Source organism: Lates calcarifer, unplaced genomic scaffold (genome assembly GCF_001640805.2).
Source record: "Lates calcarifer isolate ASB-BC8 unplaced genomic scaffold, TLL_Latcal_v3 _unitig_4451_quiver_2966, whole genome shotgun sequence".
NCBI classification, from domain to species: Eukaryota; Metazoa; Chordata; class Actinopteri; family Centropomidae; genus Lates; species Lates calcarifer.
In genome coordinates, this window is record NW_026116910.1 from 1 (window position 1) to 19,418 (window position 19,418).

General features: G+C 40.2%; 1 long non-coding RNA gene across 1 annotated transcript; it reads left to right on the top strand.

Moving 5' to 3' along the window:
* The first annotated feature begins 3,626 nt into the window (after nucleotides 1–3,626).
* LOC108899635 (uncharacterized) lies at nucleotides 3,627–11,233 on the top strand. The gene is made up of 3 exons (XR_001963588.2): nucleotides 3,627–3,701; nucleotides 3,892–4,020; nucleotides 9,602–11,233. It is a non-coding gene; the product is annotated as an uncharacterized LOC108899635 (long non-coding RNA).
* The last annotated feature ends 8,185 nt before the right edge of the window (nucleotides 11,234–19,418 follow it).

Sequence of the window (19,418 nt, forward strand, 5' to 3'; positions counted from 1 at the left end):
GTCATGGAATGTAACTGGATTATATCTTCACCTGTGCCTTTGCTATACACATCAAAATCTGGTCTGTCACGTTCCATTTTTGACCTGGATTTCTGAAGAAGAAGAACATTTAGATATTTTCAAATGTTTACATTTGCATAACCTCTACATGTGGATTGTAGATGCATTTACACTTTACACACACTGTGTTGTTAATGTATGTGTCATCCCTCAACCTAACTTTTTTTGTGTGTTCTGACATTGGCAATAACTAATCTCAGCACTGTACTTGAGGAAAACATCAATATGTAAATATTTCGTAGATGATGTCAAACCATAGAGGAGAAGTGATGGGCATTTCCTGTAATGCTGATGACAAGTGCTTTTCAAAAGGGAGCCAGAGTGGATGGCTCTACCATTCATCTGATTCACTGCTAACTCAATTAGCAGGCAATACACTCTGTTTGTAACCCCAACAGTCTTCATGTAGTAGTATAACATGCTAATTCAATTCTCTGCAGGAGTGTATCCATCTCCCGCAATTAGTGTTAGTGGCTGTGGAATCAGAAAATGTTGGTTTGTCTCTGCTTTGGGAAGGAATCTGATCTCTGTGTTCACACAAGACACATCACCTCTTGAGTATGCAGTCACATGCACGTACTGATACAACCTGGGCCAAAATCCTACTGGCTCAGACATGATCATTTTAGGTATCAGGTAGCATCGGCATCACACGTCTGTGCTGCCTCTTTGGGTTCAAGCGATCAGCTTTGAATCAGCTGCTGTGCATGAAATTTTAGAAGTCCCTTCCCGTCCATACTGATGTAATTGTCAGTCTCTGGGGCTCCGTCTAATTTGTCCACAGGCACGCACAGAATCGCAACGCCTTGACACCAGCTTCAGTGTTTGATCGCTTGGTGGGGAAATTAGCTTTGAGGTAATCTGTGAAACACAAGCCGTCAGGCTCCCTACCAAATTTCAGAAAATTAGCCGTTTAGAAATAAGATTAGCCATTACCGGCTCTACAAGCCACACCACCACGTACCACTGACAAGCGATAGGCTGCCATACTCAATTAGATGTCATAGAGGGTTTCCAAAAACATTTACAGCACACAGTGTTTTCAAAAACCAATATTCAGTCTGAGAAGTGTCTCTGAAGGCTCCAGACAGAACTCTCTCTCTGTTGCAGTAATTAAATGCACCTGCCTCAAGAGTAAAAGAGGTGTGTGTTTGCATGTGTTTGTGCGTGTGTGTGTGTCTTTATAAGACACAGGTGCACAGATTCCTGAAGGAATTAATGTGGAATGTGGAAATAAAATAATTTCTAGCAAAAGTATTGTGTGGTTGAAAAGCACAAGTACACATAATTTGTTGCAGGATGGTCCTGTATCCACAGTCATCGATACACTGTGTAACACATTGATCTTAACTAGTTTATCGTCATATTAAGCCTTTAAGAGCTTCTTAAAGGAATGGCTCAGCATTCTGAGAAACACACTTAGTCTTTATCTCTCTGAGAGTGAGATGAGCAGATCGATATTACTCTCATATTTGTTCATTATTAGTACAGAGCTGGAGCCTGAACGTGATTAGCAGTTAGCGAACAGCAGCAGTGTACAGTGACTTTCTGAAATCACACAGAAGTTGGCAAGTATGTTACAAATTGTGTCTATGTATAGAAATGATAAGACTGAGACTGTCCAGTCAGTACAAAATGTGTGGAAGCCTGAAGGAAGACTTCAACTCAGAAATCCAACTAGTCATTTTACATTTATGTTTGTGATTGAAGTTAACAGATAAAATCAGTCATGCCACTCAGTGTGCCTCAGAGGTGGGTAGGTTGGTGTATTTTTGAACTTTGGACAGAGACAGGCTAGCTGTTTCCCCTGCTTCCAGTCTGTTAGCTAGCTATGCTCACCACATTCTGATTCTAGTTCTGTACTTGTGCTGCATTCCTGCAGTATTGGCAGAATGGGAAGAATAGGAAATCATCCTGTTTTCCGACTTTGGAATATTCAAGCTTCTTCACCTCCACTGCCTTGTAGTCATCATTTAAATAAATAAGCTAATTCAGCCTAAATTAACACATTTTGTGGTATGAAAAATTTGGAGCAGTTCATTAACAAGTGAAACCAGAGACAGTGTACAGCTTCTTTTAAATGTGATGAATCACTTGTATTAGTCAATGGAGGCTTTGCAGCCATTTTGTTGACACTCTTTCCACCAAGCAGAAAGTATTGCAGCTGTCAGAAATTCCTAATGTTTTTGACTCTAAATTACAACTTGCAGACTGACATGAACAGTTTGGAAGACTGAATTTTCAAGAGGTTGAAGTAATCCCTTTAAATCAAGAAAATAATTAAGCTGTAGTGTGAGAAAACTCAGTTATTCTAGTCTGCTGGATTTTTTTTTCTTTACCACTAAATAATGGACTGGACAACTTATTAAGAAAAAGAGTCTTGCAGTGTAGTCCCCAAGCAGTCAGTGTGTCCATTAAAAAACATACATGCATCCCGTTGAAGTGTCCTTGAACAAAACCCTTCATCCTACCTTCTCTCTAGTCGCTCTGTACTTGCAGTGAATTCCCACAAGATGTAAATGTAATGTGTCTGTGCTTGAGCAGAGACAGGGGAGTGCAGTGTGTTTTTGTCTGTGCCGAGGCTGAGACAAAACGAAAAGGATGAAAGAGGAGAGAAACTGTTTTGTTTCTTCCTTTTTGTCCTTGATTCAGTTTTTGGAAAATGATATCTGTGTTGAAGTTTCTTGTTGCCCAGCATCTGTCTGATCTTACCTCTCTTTTTACCACCAGTGCTTTCCTACTCTTCTTCTCCATCCCTCTCATCTCTCACTTTGTCTTCCTTCCATCTCATCTCTTTCTCTTTTTTTCCCTTTTTTCTCTATGTCTCTTTCTCACTAATAGCCTGGCTGTAACTCAAACTAGTGTGTTATTGATGACTTGCTCTGTCTTTCTGCTGTTCTGGCTTCAGTCCCATACTTGCTTCATAGAAGCCAAATCTCTTGCTCCCATACAAACACACAAACAACGCACACATGCCCTCGCACACAGTTGGCCTCATCCCAGCCGGGATCGGAGGCCCTGCGCAGCCTCTCCTGTCTCCCTGCTGGCTGCTTGCTGTAATCAGTCATAGTAGAGTGGACACTCCATCCATCACCCCTTGGAGGCTAAGCTCCTTCATGGCTCTGGCCTATAACCCACAGCACACCTGTCAACAGCAGCCCACATCACTGTGTCTGACTTTGTACTGTCTCTTCAACTGTGAGAGCAAAACTTTAGTTTCTACTGAAGAAAATTAAATAGAGGTCATTTTAAAAAGCAGTTACCCTGAGTTCATCCATCCACCAAATCATGAATACAAGGCATCTGTCTTGCCTAGTTTGGGCTTTCATAAAAAAATTAAAATGCCAGATAATAACATAAAGTATTATTCAGTTGATTTTTTAATCTTAGAATTTTGAAAACATACTAGCTTCAGTTAGACATGAAAGTCAAGACACACAGAGGTTAAAGAGAAAGAGACCAGAGTGTGAAGTCTCCCCAGCAGGTTAACAGTTTGTCTCAGTTTGCTGCTGTTTGCTCTGGCATGCTGTAAATCTTTTTTTGACTTTGATTTTTGTTTCTTTACCTCGCAGATAGCTGCTCTGCAGAGAGGAGGAGACAGCTTCCCACTCACAGCCGCCTCAGGCAAAGTGCTTGGAAAGGTGTGGCAAAGACAGACACACAAAAATAGAAAACAACTAGTTTTAACAGAGGTTTTGTTGTTTTGTTGCCACTGACTTCAAAGAATAGACACCCCTGCTAAAAGTCAAACTCAACAAAATGTGTGTGATGATCACCATCAGACAGAGAGCAGAATGTTGAAAAGTTACTGATGTTTCTGTCTGTGTGCAGGCGCTGCGTAGCTCTGACAGGAGCTCTAAGCCTGTGTACGTGTCTGTGGGCCACAAGATCAGTCTGGACACTGCTGTACGCCTCACACACTCCTGCTGCCGCTACCGGGTCCCCGAACCCATCAGACAGGTACATACACACACACACGGTGCATTCAATCACGTCTCTTTGACAGCACGGCCGAGAGGAAGCTCAACCTGGAGAAAAATCAAAAGACTCTGTGATCAGATGAAATAAAAGTTGAAGTCAGTTGAGGCAGAGTGCTGTGCTGAGAGTGAGCAGTGCCTTGTGTAACAGTGAAACAGGGAGGTGTGATGTGGGAGGTGTGGGACCCGAGCACAAGGGCCTGGGAGAAAATGGAGGGTATGCAGCCAATTAGGGATGGTTCAATTTTATTAAAAAATTTTTCGGGGTGGGGGATTCTCCCGGACAGATGCAGACAACAGTTTTAATATGATAGCTGTCAAGGTCTGGTCCACATGAAATACAAAATAAAAATTTAGCAGGAGCATTTCTCCTCATGCACAAACCACTAATATGAACAGATTTGTGGTAATAAGTAGTATTAAATACGCATACAAAGAACATAAGAAAAACCTTGTGGCATTCACTCATTTTCTCCTATTTGCAATTTTCTCTTAGTCATACAAAATTCATGAATCTTCCAGATGTATTGCATGAGTCAGGTGTTTTCTGTTGCACCCAACAGTGTAACATCATCTAGAATAGAATATATTCTTCTATTCTGTCCATCACCTTGGCTCTTGCTTCCTGTTGAGTGGCTCCTCTTTTTGTCATGGACCATTTTGCTTTAGAGAGATGGTTTTAGCACCTAACTTCAAGTCAAACTCTTTCTTCTTTATTTTTGTGATTGTGCAGCTCTATGATGACATGATGTTGACAGCTGTGATAATGTTTTCTCATTTTTTCAATTCCCCAATACCACTTCTGACACACTGTGAAAAAACCCCTTCCAACATGCTTTAAGACATAGTGTATCTATATATTAAAACACTCTGATGATGGTTTGAAAATTCTTTAAATTACATCTACTTCCTCTCCCTCAAACTTGCAGAGTATAACATATGTAAGAAAGAACTGCATAAAGCTTTTTGTGTCTCCAAGGGGAGCTTTGTAAAGTCTGATAAATGTCCTCAAGTGATGTTACTGAAGTCAGCAGTGGTTTGGGCTGAAGACTGATTGAGGGGTGTGGAGATAGAAAGAAGTGAGCTCACCACACCTGTGGAATAAAAAAAACAATATCTCTAGCTCTGTTGTATCGATTTGGAAAAAACTGTCCATCATAAGTCTGATAGTGTAATAAGGCTGTAATACTACATTGGTGGAATACTCTTTCAAACATTTAGGTGAAAGGTAAAACTTGCCCAAAACTGAAGTTGAGAAGCCATAGACCCAGTTCTTATTACATAAATTCAAACCTATTGTGACAAAATGTTGTTGTGGCCAACAAAGTTCCAGTGTCAGGCCCAAACACATTTGTCAAACAGACCTTGTAGATAATATAGAACAGCAGTGTAGCGTCTGGTATGCCTCGCAATGCCCTAACGAAAAGTTTAATGTGTCAGAATTATTTGTATTTTCCTGTCTAGTGCGACCCCTACAACGTGTTACTTTACATTGACCAGTAATATGACATAGTGCTCTCTAGCGTTAGGTTTATATCACTAACTGTTGGTTTGGCATTCTCTTGATAGGATGTTTATAATTTCTTGACCTCCCCTTTCCAACATCACACAGAGATATGACTGATGATTGGTTGGGATCAAGACATGGCATGAATTTATGGCTCTATGATACGGTGACCATCATGAAAAACAAAGAAACTGTCTTGCCAAGTCCTTTTTAGGATCCTTTACAGCATACACTGATCAGCCATAACATTAAAACCACTGTCAGCTGAAGTGAATGACATTCATCATCTTGTTACAATACAATGTTCTTCTGAGGAACCACGGGTCCTTCATTCATCTGGATGTTACTTTGACACATACCACCCACCTAAACACTGTTTTAGACCAAGTACACACCTCCAATGGCAACAACACTCAACACATGTCAGGGGCCTCCCCCAGCAGAATAATGCTCCCCCCACACCACAAAAACTGCTCAGAAATATCTCTGGGAACACGACAAAGAGCCCAAGGTGACCTGGCCTCCAGACTCCCCAGATCCCAATCTGACCCAACATCTGTGGGATGATCCAGAACAGGTCAGATCCATGAAAGTCCCATCCCGCAACCCAGACCCAAAGGATCTGCTGGCAATGACCCGGTGCCAGACACTACAGGAGATCTTCAGATATCCCATGTCCAAGCCCCAACAAGTCAGAGCTGTTTTAAATAGGTCCCCCCAGTATGAGGGTGACTTATGCAATATTAGGCAGGTCCCACAGGTACTGAATCAGATTGGGATCTGGGGAGTTTAGAGCCCAGGTCAGGTGGGAACATTACCTTGCTGGGGGGGGGGGGGGGGGGGGGGGGGGGGGGGGGGGGGGGTTGACATTGGGGAGTGTGTCAGGACCAAAGCTTCCTCAGCAGAACATTGTGTTATAACAAGATGATTGACGTTATTCACTTCATCCACCAGTGGTCATAATGTTATGGCTGATCCGTGTATGTGGAGAGAGAAGATTAATGTGAGGGTCATTTTACAGCTTTCACAAATCCTATTAAGTAAGTAATAGTTTTGACAGCATTTTACATTTTCTTTTTACAAAAAGTCTTAAAAAGTTTAGTCTTAAAACATAAAAACACCCATTAAATGTCATTTTGGAGAGGAAAAAGAAAAAAAACCTTGAACTGAACCCTTCCTCCCTCAGGCTCTTTTTCTTTCTGCCACTGGGTTGTGCTGTGCTTCTGCTGTTCAACATGCTTTCATTTTCACCGCACAGAAAACACACACACACGCACATCTCAAAATCAGTTTTTCACCAAGGGAGCTGCAGTAGCAGCGGCTTACTCATCCCCTCCTGTGTGTGTGTTTATTTCATCAAAGTGTGAGTGTGATGCGTTTAGCTGGTGGGAGCAGGAAGAGGAGGAAGCAGCAGGAACTGAATGTGGACATCATAGGGACCAATCACTGACGCCTCTGTCTTTATCTCTCTCTCTGTCCAGTTGTTTTCCTTTCTCTAACGTCCACATTCCCTTTTTTCTCTCTGTCTCCTGCTTTCGCCCTGTGTTCCCTCTCCATCTCTGCCTGTCCCACAGATATTTTCTATTCTCTTTATTGCTGACATCACAGAAAAAAAACTCGTCCCAGATCCATATCTGGAGAGTGTCATGGTCAGAGTTGAACTCCACGTTTCCTTTGCTCTTTCATTGGCAGAGCAAGATTTATGTCCCTCAGGCCTTTGAAAGCTCAGTCACAACTTGAGGAAAAAAAAAAAAAATCAAAAAGCTGCCAATCTGACAGGAAGACTCTGTGAATTACATAACAGTGGCCTTTTTGAAGTTTGATGATACTAGAGGACAAGCTACAGTATCTTCCCCTCTGCCCAGACACTTGTCATGGACAACAATAACAGGGACAGGCCAGTTAGAGGTCAAATTATAGATATGTAAATATGTAACTATCCACGACTGTAACTTTCTCTGTCAGTCGTACACACATACACTTGTACACACTTGGCTGGACTCAGCAGCTAAAGGTTGCCAGGGTCTTTGTGGCAGACACTGTGTTGTGGTTTGTGTATGCTTGTGCTTCACTACTTGGAAGCTGGGGTTGGGGTTTGTCAGCTAAGGGCAGAGTGAATGTTTATCTATTCAAGAGGAGGAGTAGCTCATGTAGCAGTTATGGCAATAACATGGACAGACAGAGCTAGAAATATAAAGAGAATAGTTCTATAATAGCAATGAGGTTTTCATAGTACTCACATTTGCATGAGGATACATGCTGATACTGGTTTCATTTACAGATTTTTTAACAAATAAAAAAACAAATCAAAGTGTGGAGTTGCTCCATCGTGAGCCACTAGGACAGCTTCAGTGCTCCTTTTTATGGATTTTCCAAGTGTCTTAAAATGCAACTGGAGAGGTTAACAGCATTTTTCCAAAAGATGTTTGGTGTTTCAATGATGGACGTGGAGAGCACATCAGTCCAAAATCTCACATAGGTGGTCAACCAGGTAGAGATGTGTTGACTGTGAAGGCCACAGCAGATGTATAATTAGTGTGAATGCTTAAAGCTTCTGTATCTGCCTTCATCCACCTGTATATAGTGGAAGCAGAGAATACAGATTTTGTGTGTATTACATCTAAGACAAGAACCGTGTGTAACTTACTTATTATTAAAGGAAAGTGATGTATTTGTTCCTGGTGCTGCATTAACAGTTCTATAATTTTGTAATTGATCAATTATTGTTGAGATTAAAGGGGCACACAACTGACTTTACACATAAAGGTTAGGTCATGGGGAGTATTACCCAGCAGCTGTATATTGTTTTCTGTTACTGAACAATAACCCAGATTATGTCCTTATCTTATATTGGGCTCTTAGACTACACATTTATAACAGAAAGCCTCCAGACAGGGGGCATGTATTTTCAGAGGAGTGGTAAGGTCTGTCACTGCAAAGTGACATTTGCTCCTCCACATTAAATAAGTAGATCCAGAATTTTTGTGATGTAGTGACTACTCACAAGCCTAGCTAGTGATCTGCTGTATATGACGAACTCACCTTTAACTTGTTAGCAGTCCCAGCCTGGGCTAGCACTAGAAAGTCACAATGAAAAGATACTGTATTGGTTGGTCATTACGGAAAGTGTTGGATTTTTGGAGCTTGACTCTTAACAAGGGACTAAAAGTCAGAATATCTTGGCCTCTGCTGTGCTGCTTTTGATCATCTTTTAGTTTGATCTCTCTACTGAGTCCTCCAACTTCACAAAAGTATAGCAATAATGCAGGAGTGCCGCTTTAATTGATTAATCACTGACGTGTATAAAATGCTCATAATAATGTAAAATTTTCATCACAGGCTACTCTATCAAAATCTAAAGTTATTTTTAGAATTTGCAAAAGAATGGTAACAATTCTACTACAGAATTCATGGAGAGCAGAATATTTTACTGATAGGTGCAATGAATCATCAACTCTGTGAAAAAACAAAAAGATTTATAAACATCTTATTATTGACATTTTGTCTGCAGACATTCATCAGGTAGGTAATTTGTACTTGATGATGATGAAAATGAAATATCACCAATATATAATCAATTCCTAAAAGTTAAATAATTATCAATAAAATGGAAGAAAGCAAGAGATGAAATCTTTATATTTGACAAACTGGGAAAAAAAAATGAAAAATGAGAAATGCATTGATCCATAATCAATGTTTTTTTTAATTGATCAGTTTTCTTTCGATCAGCCTCAGTTAACTGAGACACTGTTTCAGTACCGCTTCCTTCAGAGAAAGGCATCTTGATATCCTACCATGGTGTTATTAAATTTCACTTGAAAAAGAGTAAAATCCAATTAGGTTTTGTAGAGGGTACATATTATGTTTTGGATTAGTGCATGGTGTCAGGTGTTACTTACAGCTTTAATACTCAGTAATCATGACTGACAGAGGTAAAGTGATCAGCTGCTTCCTCAGTGTCACAGCAGCTGGGTGTTCACATCCTAAATCTTAATCCTAAATTAACCCTTTACTCTGCTATTTCGTCTCCCTTATTCTCCACCCTTCTCTCCACCAGAGAAGATCCTCTCACCTTACATCATGAGTGAAACAAACCCCTCCTTCCACAGCCTGAGAGATTCAGAGGGAGAAAGATGAAAGGGAAAGATGACATCATGGTTGGATTCTGCATTGAAGGCTGATGTGTGAATGCACTGCAGCAGAATCTTATGTACCACAATGAAAAAACAAAACACACATATACGCACACACACGTGCACACACACACACAGGACTCCAACAAATTCACGCCCTATCTCAGTCTTGCTCCCTCACACCATTAAATTCTCACACTCCTTCTGTAACCCACGCTTCACTTGATAAAGCCTCAGAGAACATGTGATGGGAAGTGGTAGGTGAGCAGACACTTGCCTCGACTCATCCTGTCTTTTGTTACTCTGCAGTCACTGTAACGAGTGGAGGTCAGAGAGAGGAAACTGACACATCAGAGGGATGTTATATTAGTGACCAGGCCAAAAATCACAAATCCAATCTCTGTAGAAGCATGTACTTGTTTTTGTTTAATTGTCTCATAGAATTAATGTCTCAAAACTCTGCTGTTAATTGGCATGCTGCCATGTTACCATATATAACCTCACATTGGCAGATTTAACTGGATTGTCAAATCTGTTCAAGGGATTAATGTCTGTAGACTCTGTGGAAAAAAAATTACTTTTAATTTGTGAAGGTACTGTAGTTGGCTAAGTTATCCTATTTTCCTGCATGGCTCTGTTTGACATGCACAGATTTCTGTGTACTGTCAACTATATATTTTACACATCTATAATGTTCCGATGAAGTTTTGTGGAAAGAACTGTGTAACTCAGCACTATTATAGGTAAAATAGTGACAATGTTCAATAGGTTCGCTTCCAGTTTATTCCAGTGAACTACTGAGCTAGTGTAACCAACATCTTTCAACATCAAGGACTCAGGCCTGGATCTGAGCACACTTGACCCAAAGTCAAAGTCTGTGTGATTATTGTGGATGTTGCGTACTGTCCACTACATCAGGTGTGTAGTGTAGTGTACTCTTCTTCCTCTTTGTGTTTATCTGCATATTGCAAACCAGCCAGGTGCATATCACCACCTGTTTTATTGGAGTGTGTAGATATGCAAGTTTACTCAAGTGTGGAACAGCAGTATTAATGTGAAAGCTGTGGAGAGGTTGGCAGTCATACTGCCATGGTACAAAACATTCATACTTAATACTGCACCCTCCAACAATACACAAAAATGTACAGTTTGTCCACAGGCAAGGTACAGTTCAACATGTATGAAGGATGAAGTTTCCAATTACAGACTGATTACAAATAACTTTTTAATTGGGCATAAATGGAGCAGTTCTTTCAAGGAAATTCCTCTGAGTCAAATTGAAAAGGGAAAAGTGTACTGATTACATAGATGCTGGGTAAATAGTCAAATGAGAGCATGAAACGGTCCAGTTTTCTCAGCCTTTGTACAGTGTGGGGTTTAGAAGTGAAATGATAAGTCAGTCAACAGGAAATTGGCTGTTTTCATGAAACCGTAGATCAAATGTTTAAATCTTTTTTCAAGCAAACATGCCAAATAATCATTGGTGCCTGCTTCTCTGATGCTTGTTTCTGTTTTATATGGCTGAAAATGAATATGTTTGGGTTTGGCTGAGCAAAACAATACACTGAGCGATGAGAAACTGTGAATTTTTTTCTGACATTGATCGATTAATAGCAGAATAATTGACAGATTATAACAAAAACTGTAACAAAAACTATCCCGTTTCTGTAGTGGGATTATTTCATGGATGTCTGGGATTGTCATATGGGCATTGTTGTATGAACCTTTTCAATATGATGTTTACCAGATTTTTTTTTTTTTTTTTTTTAAGAAAACATGATGTTTTCACCTAGTTACCTGTAAGACAATTTGTGTGTTGACTGAAGGTGTTCCATTCACCAATTGAATGTTTGTGGTTATTAGTTATTTTATGCAGTGTAAGGGAAAGGCTTGTTCATATCCTTTATGGAGGTCCTGTGGACAGAAACTTAAGTAGTAAATGGAGCATCAGTAAAAGCAGCAAAAGCAAAACAACTTTCTCCTTTCTCCTTTTAATTTGTGCTAAATTGCGTACTCTTTCCAAGGAACTTTCAACAAAAAAAAAAAAAACACATTACAAACAGTAACTTTTTAAACTTTTTACCTCCCACATGCTCAGCTTTGAAACATGTAGCCCTCTGGTCAGAAGCTCACTCTTCTGACCTCTCAACAAACGTGTGCACACATAATCCACACATACACAGGCACGTCTCCAGCTCCCTCCTTCCTTTCCTTCAGCAGTCAGTTAAAAGCTCTAATGGACAGCAGTAGAACAGAAATCTAATTTTCTACAAGCTAATGTTCCTTGACAAACATACTGGTATCCTGTCAGACCTGCTCACTTGGAATTAGCAGGCCTGTCTCATTGGCGCTTGAGGAAATAGATACAAAGAAGACCTAGAATCATCACTATTTGAGGGCACATTTCATTTAGTACAAATGTTTTCACTTGGAATTTTAAAAAATCTGTCTCAGTGCGAGGAAAAAACATCTGAAAAATTCTAACATTCATCATTCATTTAAGAAGCTTTGACATTTTGATGAACTGAAGAGGCTTCTTGGATGAGTGGCAAAACATCAAGACTACAACAGAAAATCTTGTTGCCACTGACTCATCACTTCTGTTCATCCTGTCATCTGGTTTACTGTGAAGCATCACAGAAAGCCTGGTGCTGGTTTTCACCCAACAGGTTTGTGTGCATTGTCATGTGTAGCCTCGGCCCACACTCGGTCAATCGGTCATTATCTCCAGGCTAAAATCCATTACTCCTTAGTCCCCCCACTACCACCACCACATTCTCCTCCTCCCCCCACATACACTGATGGGAAGACATCCACTGGTAATGGGACTCTGAGGAGCTGGCTGAGACGTACAGTAACAGCTTATTTCCAGACCTCTCCTCTCTGTCTGAGTGCCTTGCACCGAGCGGAAGTCACTAATTATGTTCCCAATCCTTCTACAGCAGTCACCTGTACACCACTGAGTCTCTCACTGCTGTCCTGTATGCCCTTCAGCTCTTAAATCAGTTCCTGTTTTCTGGAAGCATCAGAGGGATTTGATTTGTATTTCTGTGTAGCTGACGTTTTTTTCTGTTGCTACATAAAACAATCTGTCTGCAGAGCCACCCATTCTAAAAACGTCCTCCTTTACAGTACTGTAAGGCTCTCTGGATATCGGATGTATACAGTTTCCCTGCTAAAGAGCGATAAATGTGGCTCCACGCTTCAGTCTCCATTTTGGGTTTCCTTGACCCCCCCCCCCCCCCCCCCCCGTCCAGGTAGACAGGAAATGTAAAGGCTCCACAGCTGCGCTCCCAGATTGCAAAAACAGATGGAATTTCAATGTGAGTGAAAGGCGATGGGGAGCCTGCATGCATTGAATAAAAGAGATTGAGAAATGCATTGTGTGTGTGTGTGTGTGTGTGTGTGTGTGTGTGTGTGTGGATACGGTAGCGAAGGCATGCAGTGTGTATGTTTGAGAGAGACACTGCTGATGTGTGTTTTGTGTGCAGATATTGAAGACTAGGATATTATTATGTAAGATTTGTGGGTTTTTTTAGCACTAAAATTTGCAGATGCAACGATTCATCTTGTAACACAGCAGGCCATAACAAAGTGTATGTTTTTGTGTGTGAGTGTGTGTTCTCTTTCATGTCACCAGCCTATGTGTGTGTGTGGTTTGTTTTTGATGAGTCCCCAGTTTTTCAACTTTCTTACACCTTGTCGTTCTCCCCGACTTTGTTCGTCCTCACCATACTGTTTTTCCTCTTCTCTCGCTGCCGTCTCTCATCCATCCACCTCCATCCCCACCCCCACCCCCTGCTGCACCATCTCAACTCCCTGAATAATTCAGGCCTGCAGAGCTAGTGTATTTTTGGTTGTTGTCACCTCTGCAGTAACACAAACACAGCCCATACCAGTGTGCACGCTCACACACACACACACACACACACACACACACACAGGCGTGCAGTACTGCCAGCGTACACACAAGCAACACACAAACGAAGCTGCCGACAGCAACAAAAAAAAAAAGTACCAGTCAGTGAGACCGCTGAGACTCGCTAACTACGAAGAATTATCCTTCCAGGGATTTCACACCATCACTGTGCTCCACCCTATCTCTGCTGTGCTATCCCAACAGTGACTAATAATATGTCTCACTTTTCTGTGTCTTCCAGAGTTACACAAAGTTTGACTGTACAATAATGTGTGAGGGAAGACACGACTTTATATGGATCCCCCTTTACTTTTGTATGCGCTGAGTTTTGTGTTTATGCAGTTACTGGAATAAATTTGGGAGTCAATATGAACCACTCTTTGGTTCTTATTGATTGAATCATTATTTATCTTCATTATTCCCATTGAGATCAACAATCTATCATTAAGCAACCTGTAAAATCTGCTGAAGACAGCAGCACATTTACATCCTAGTTAAAGGCCAGTTTCAAATCTGTAGACAACACAAAAATATTTCAGTATATAAAACCCTCAGGCTCCGCTACATCCACTGGGCATCATGCATCAACAAATGCTTCTTTTAAAATGATATTAATTGTTTTTTTTTCTGGCCACTTGGGAACAACAGAACAATCTGAAAACACAACACTGACATCACTTTATAAAGCTGTAATAATGAACACAGGGCAACATTAGCATGTCTGTGCTTGCCATGATGAATGTACAGCCAATATTCATTCTCCTTTAGTTTCATTTTGGTCTCCACCAACAGCCAACCAAGTTTGAGCATAACTTCCTCCCACAATTCCAGCATGAGTGTTTACCGCTTGGGGTGAAAGGTGAAAGGCGAGGCAAGTGCAGCTACCGCGATAAGCGAGGAAACATCTTACCAGAAATTTTCATTTTAAAACACTTCCAGATGGAAGATTTGATAAAACCAGAGTTGTGTGTACACAGTACAGTGATGAACTGTCTTTCCAGCTAACTAATGCTAACTAGCATTTATTTAGCTGAGATATCACTTCACAAACAATCTACCGACAAGCAGTGTATGTTCACTTCATGTGGTTGTCTGCCACTTAAGTCAGCAATTCATTGTGGACATTGTTGTTCAGCAAATTCAAATTCATCATCAAATTCATCATCAAAACCGAGACACTGAAATAATTTCTTATTCCAACATGTACTTGGTTTATACCCTCACAAAAATACAAGTAAATACTAGTATTTTAAACTTTAATTAACACATTAATCATTACTGTGTTATTGTGTAAGTAAAAAAAATCAGTTCATCAGTTGACAACTCTAGAAAATATTCATTAACATAACTTTTAAAAACTGATTTTGAAATTGTTGAAGGCTCAATTTAGAGCGGTTCATTGATTTATTAAGTACATTGATACTGGTTGTTGAGTAATAACATAATGAAATGATAAGTTATCTGTATATGATATAATGCCCATAATGCTAATTGAAAGTTGAAAGTTCTTCAAAAGAATTCATTGTTGAAAAAATGTAGCACTTTAATATTTTCGCTACATGCTTACCCTTGCATGGCAACTTGCTCATAATGACAATGTTAGCATGCTGATGTTTAGCAGGTATAACCTTTACCACGTTCACCATCTTAATCTTACCAACAGGTAGAAGGCTAATAATGGTAATTAATACTAAATAAAAGTACAGCTGAGGCTGATGGGATTGGCTTTATTTTTACAGGTATTTGACTATAAAGAAAAGTATTGGACAAACTGAAATTTTGATCAGCTTGAAGCAATAGCAGAAAGCTCAAGATCAGCAAAGTCATTATGATTCATCCAGATTCATCCAATATTCATGGAGATATTTCACACTGGACCATGGCGGGGGACCGACTGACTGACATGGCCCTAGGCTCTCAAATGTGAGGATGCCCTGCCTTTGTCTTTTTTATATCTTTGCAAATTGAAGATCTTTGGGATCTTTGTACAGTTGCTCAGACAAAACAAGCAATCAGAAGATGTCACCTTAAGTTCTGGGAAACTGCGAGGGAGCTTTTTTTTTTTTTTTTTTTAATGTCAACAGATTATTGAATAATGTAAATAACTGCTAGCCATGCGTATAGCTATGGTACACATCACTTCCCCATTTGTTCCTTTTTTAAAAAAACTAATTCTCTGTGGAGCAGTTAGAATGTCACATTGATTTGACACAGATGCCAACACAACACAGTGTGTTTAGTGGAATTTGAGGGGAATACATAAGTCTTGTGAGAGAAAGTGAAGCCATAAAACAGTCATTTTGGACAACTGACAGTGTTAAACATGTGAAGATTGACACCAGTGCTCTGCTGGTGCCAGCTGTACCAGTCAGCTTGTGGAATCGAGGAGGATGTGACTGATTTAAAGTGGAGATCCCCTTTGGGCCCAGAGGCTGTCTAAATGTTAATATATGGCTGTCTGACATTCTGGTGCTGCAACCACTGGACTTTGGACCTCCACAGAGAGAAGGTTGGAGGGAGACAAAAGTGCAGCCCTGGGGTGGATATGAGAGAGAGAGGTGTAGATGTGAGTTGGAACAGAGGTTTGAGAAGGGAGGAGAGAGATCTGAAGGAAAAAGTTTAATGATTGAAATGATAAAAAAAAAAAGATTTGGCTTGAAAAAAGTAAGTGAGGGAAGGTGGATTCCAGGGAGAAGGAGAAATATAAAAATGGTTTGTAAGGGCAAGGAGAGATATAGAGAAGAAGAAGGGGTAGAGCAGACTGGCATAGCTGCAGGGCTTAAGGGGCTTTGGGGGACTGGAAGATAAAGACCTGCCCAAGGCCACTGGACCGAAGCCAGGACTCAGACACCTGTGTGTGTGTGTGTGTGTGTGTGTGTGTGTGTGTGTGTGTGTGTGTGTGTGTGTGTGCCCAGCAGAGAGCCAGCAGTCCACATCTGTTCACCTGTGCATTCCCACCCTGCCAGGGACTGTGGCCAGAGGAAACCAGATCTGAACTGATGAAAATTCAGTCAAGGGTTTTCTTTGCTCTTGCAGCAAAGCAGCCAAAGCTGTGACAGCAGCTGTCACATTCTCTTCACTTTACCACAGCTATTTTATTTATTTTATTTCTTTATTGCATTGTTTGAGGTTTGTTTAGTTTGTTGTAATTACAAACCAATCACATTTGTAAGTAAATGTTGCACGAGCTAAGAAGTAACTGGTGGACAGATCTTTGTCAGCATGGCAAGGTGTCAGAGTATTTGGTGAAAAGACAAGTCTAAACATTTGGATTTTAAGTTTTAGGTTCTTCTTTTGCAGCTAGTGAATCTCCATGTAACTACAGCCTCATCTCCTCTCACACTCGAGAGTAGTAAAATATTGGCATGAAATATAAACATGTACACAATAAAGCATACCTGGTAATGACAGACATTAGAGCAGAGCCTGCATTTAGATAAACCTGCCTACTCCAGTGTCTGCACAAACCTAACTCACACCCACCCCATTAAAATGAGACGATGTAACTTTTGCTGAAAAGTAGCCACTGCAGTTACATGTGACAAGTATGAGAAAATGAAAAATGCAACAACATAATTTAAAAGAACACACAGGACAAGAGGAGACAGTTGTCAAGTCAGTGCAGTGAACTGACTCACTAATATCTGTTACATAATGGTATCAATCTAAAGTTTGCCAACATTAGCTTATATTAGCCTCTATAAGGCACTAGTTGTATCAGATCAAGTATGGCTATAGCAGCAAAATTTGAGAGTACTGAATTGAGGAAGGGTCCATCATGAATTCAACTTCATCTATAACAGAAAGAATAAGTTATTTTTTCCTTCAAAAGTTGCATAGTCTCACTTTAAAGAATTTGAGTGCATGTTGACAAGCTTGTGATTGACAAACCATACCAGAAGACTGTACAACTGCAGAACGGAGCTTTAGAAAGACAAGAGTCATGATTTTAGCAGGTTAAGATTTGCTAATTCTCAATAAACAGTTGACATTTTTGGTAATGTGGCATCAGCTTTTAGTATTTTTAGTATCTGATAATAAACCAAAGGCAATCAATTTTTACCTGATGATGGTGTTAAAAGAGAAGTTAAAGGGTCACTAAGGTTATTACAATCCTGAGGGGAACATGAATATTTGGTGCAAAATGTCATGGTAATCCATCCAGTAGATCTAATTAATAGGTTGATAGCCCTGTGTTGTTGTATCTGCTCTGTTTGTGTGCGTGTGCCTGCATGTAAGCATAGCACAGGCAGCTATGTGGGACTGTTTCTTTATGACACTATGTAAATGAGGAGTCTCAGACCTGCTGTTCTGTTCTCTTCTGTTTTGGGGTTTTTGACATTTCTCCAGCTGTAGCTCCTGCCAGGATCTGCTTCTCAACTTAGAGTATTTTTACCCACCAGGCTGGGAGCAGCGGTCTGAGTAGAGACACAGAACATTACAGCATGTTAGCTTGTTAGCCACTGCAGATTCAACATGGTTTGCCACACTAATTCAGATCCAGGTATTTCATATTTATATTTTTAGTTTAAAGTAGGTGCAAATGCAGCAACAGAAGAAACATGACTTTGTCTTATATGTGTGTGTGTGTGTGTGTGTGAGTGATTATTTTATCTGACATAACAGCTTCACTTTTATTGGCTCAAAGTGTTCCTCTCCCATAATACCCACACACACACACGCTGGTCTTTCCCCCAGCAATTCACGTCTTAATGACATAAATGTTATCAGATGACTGTGCAGAGCAGTTTGATCAGAGGAGATCAGGATTATGAACTCAAACAGCTTCACTGAATCAAAGCATTGATCAAAGGCTGGTTCAACACAAATTGGCCCAAAATAATCAAACTGGGTCTTATTTCTTCTGGTTTTTGTCATAATGGACAGTTACTAGCAGCAGAGTGTCTACTTCCGCCAGTTTGCAGAGATTTGATTGTTTTATTTATTTATGGATCTACAAAACATACAAATCCAAGGAATATATGTTAAAGTGAGAACACTCATTTCTAACATGTTCAACAGTCAAACATAAAACATGTAACTTGCATTTATAGCTTGCATGTGTCCCTTCTATTTTTTTCATCTCCTATTTATAGACCGACTGTTCCATAGTATGGCACCAGTCCACAATAAGAGCGTTTGACCACAGTATTAGGTCAAGGCACTATACATGAACACGGCACTGGCACCATGGCAAAATCCTGTGTTATTCCTAAATAATAATAATAACATACATTTTTTTATATTAGTTATTTGCAACTTCCTCTTAGTTGCAAAAAACACAAAGAGCGATCTCGGTCTTTGATATCCTTCCCAGAAACTGGAAACAGAAATCATACAGCAGAGGCCTGCATGTAACTGCAATGCAGGGACATTTTTAGGCATTAGTGAAACCATTAAGATATAATAAGAGATAACGGTATATTAACTGACCACAGGTTGAAGTAAAGGTGAATAAAGCTGAAATAAACTAAAAATGTGGTTAAATTACTTTGGCAATAAAAAGATGAGTTTCCTCAGGGGCAGCTGTGGATATCAGGTGGCCTTAGGCATCAAAATGTCCAGAAACAGACCTGGCTGCAGCTGCCATGTCATTAATCTATAAAGAAATAAGAGAGGCCCTGATATTGAGCCTTGAGGCACCCCACTAATATCCTTAGGCTCTGACATAGTGCCACAGTCTATGAATGATGATACAAACCAAGGCTGTCGCAACTTCTTGAGATGCCATCTGATTGGATCATAAGCACAAAATGAACAGGAGAGGGCTGTTTTGTGAGTAGTCTCCATGATTGAACATAGGTAACATTTTGACACACGGT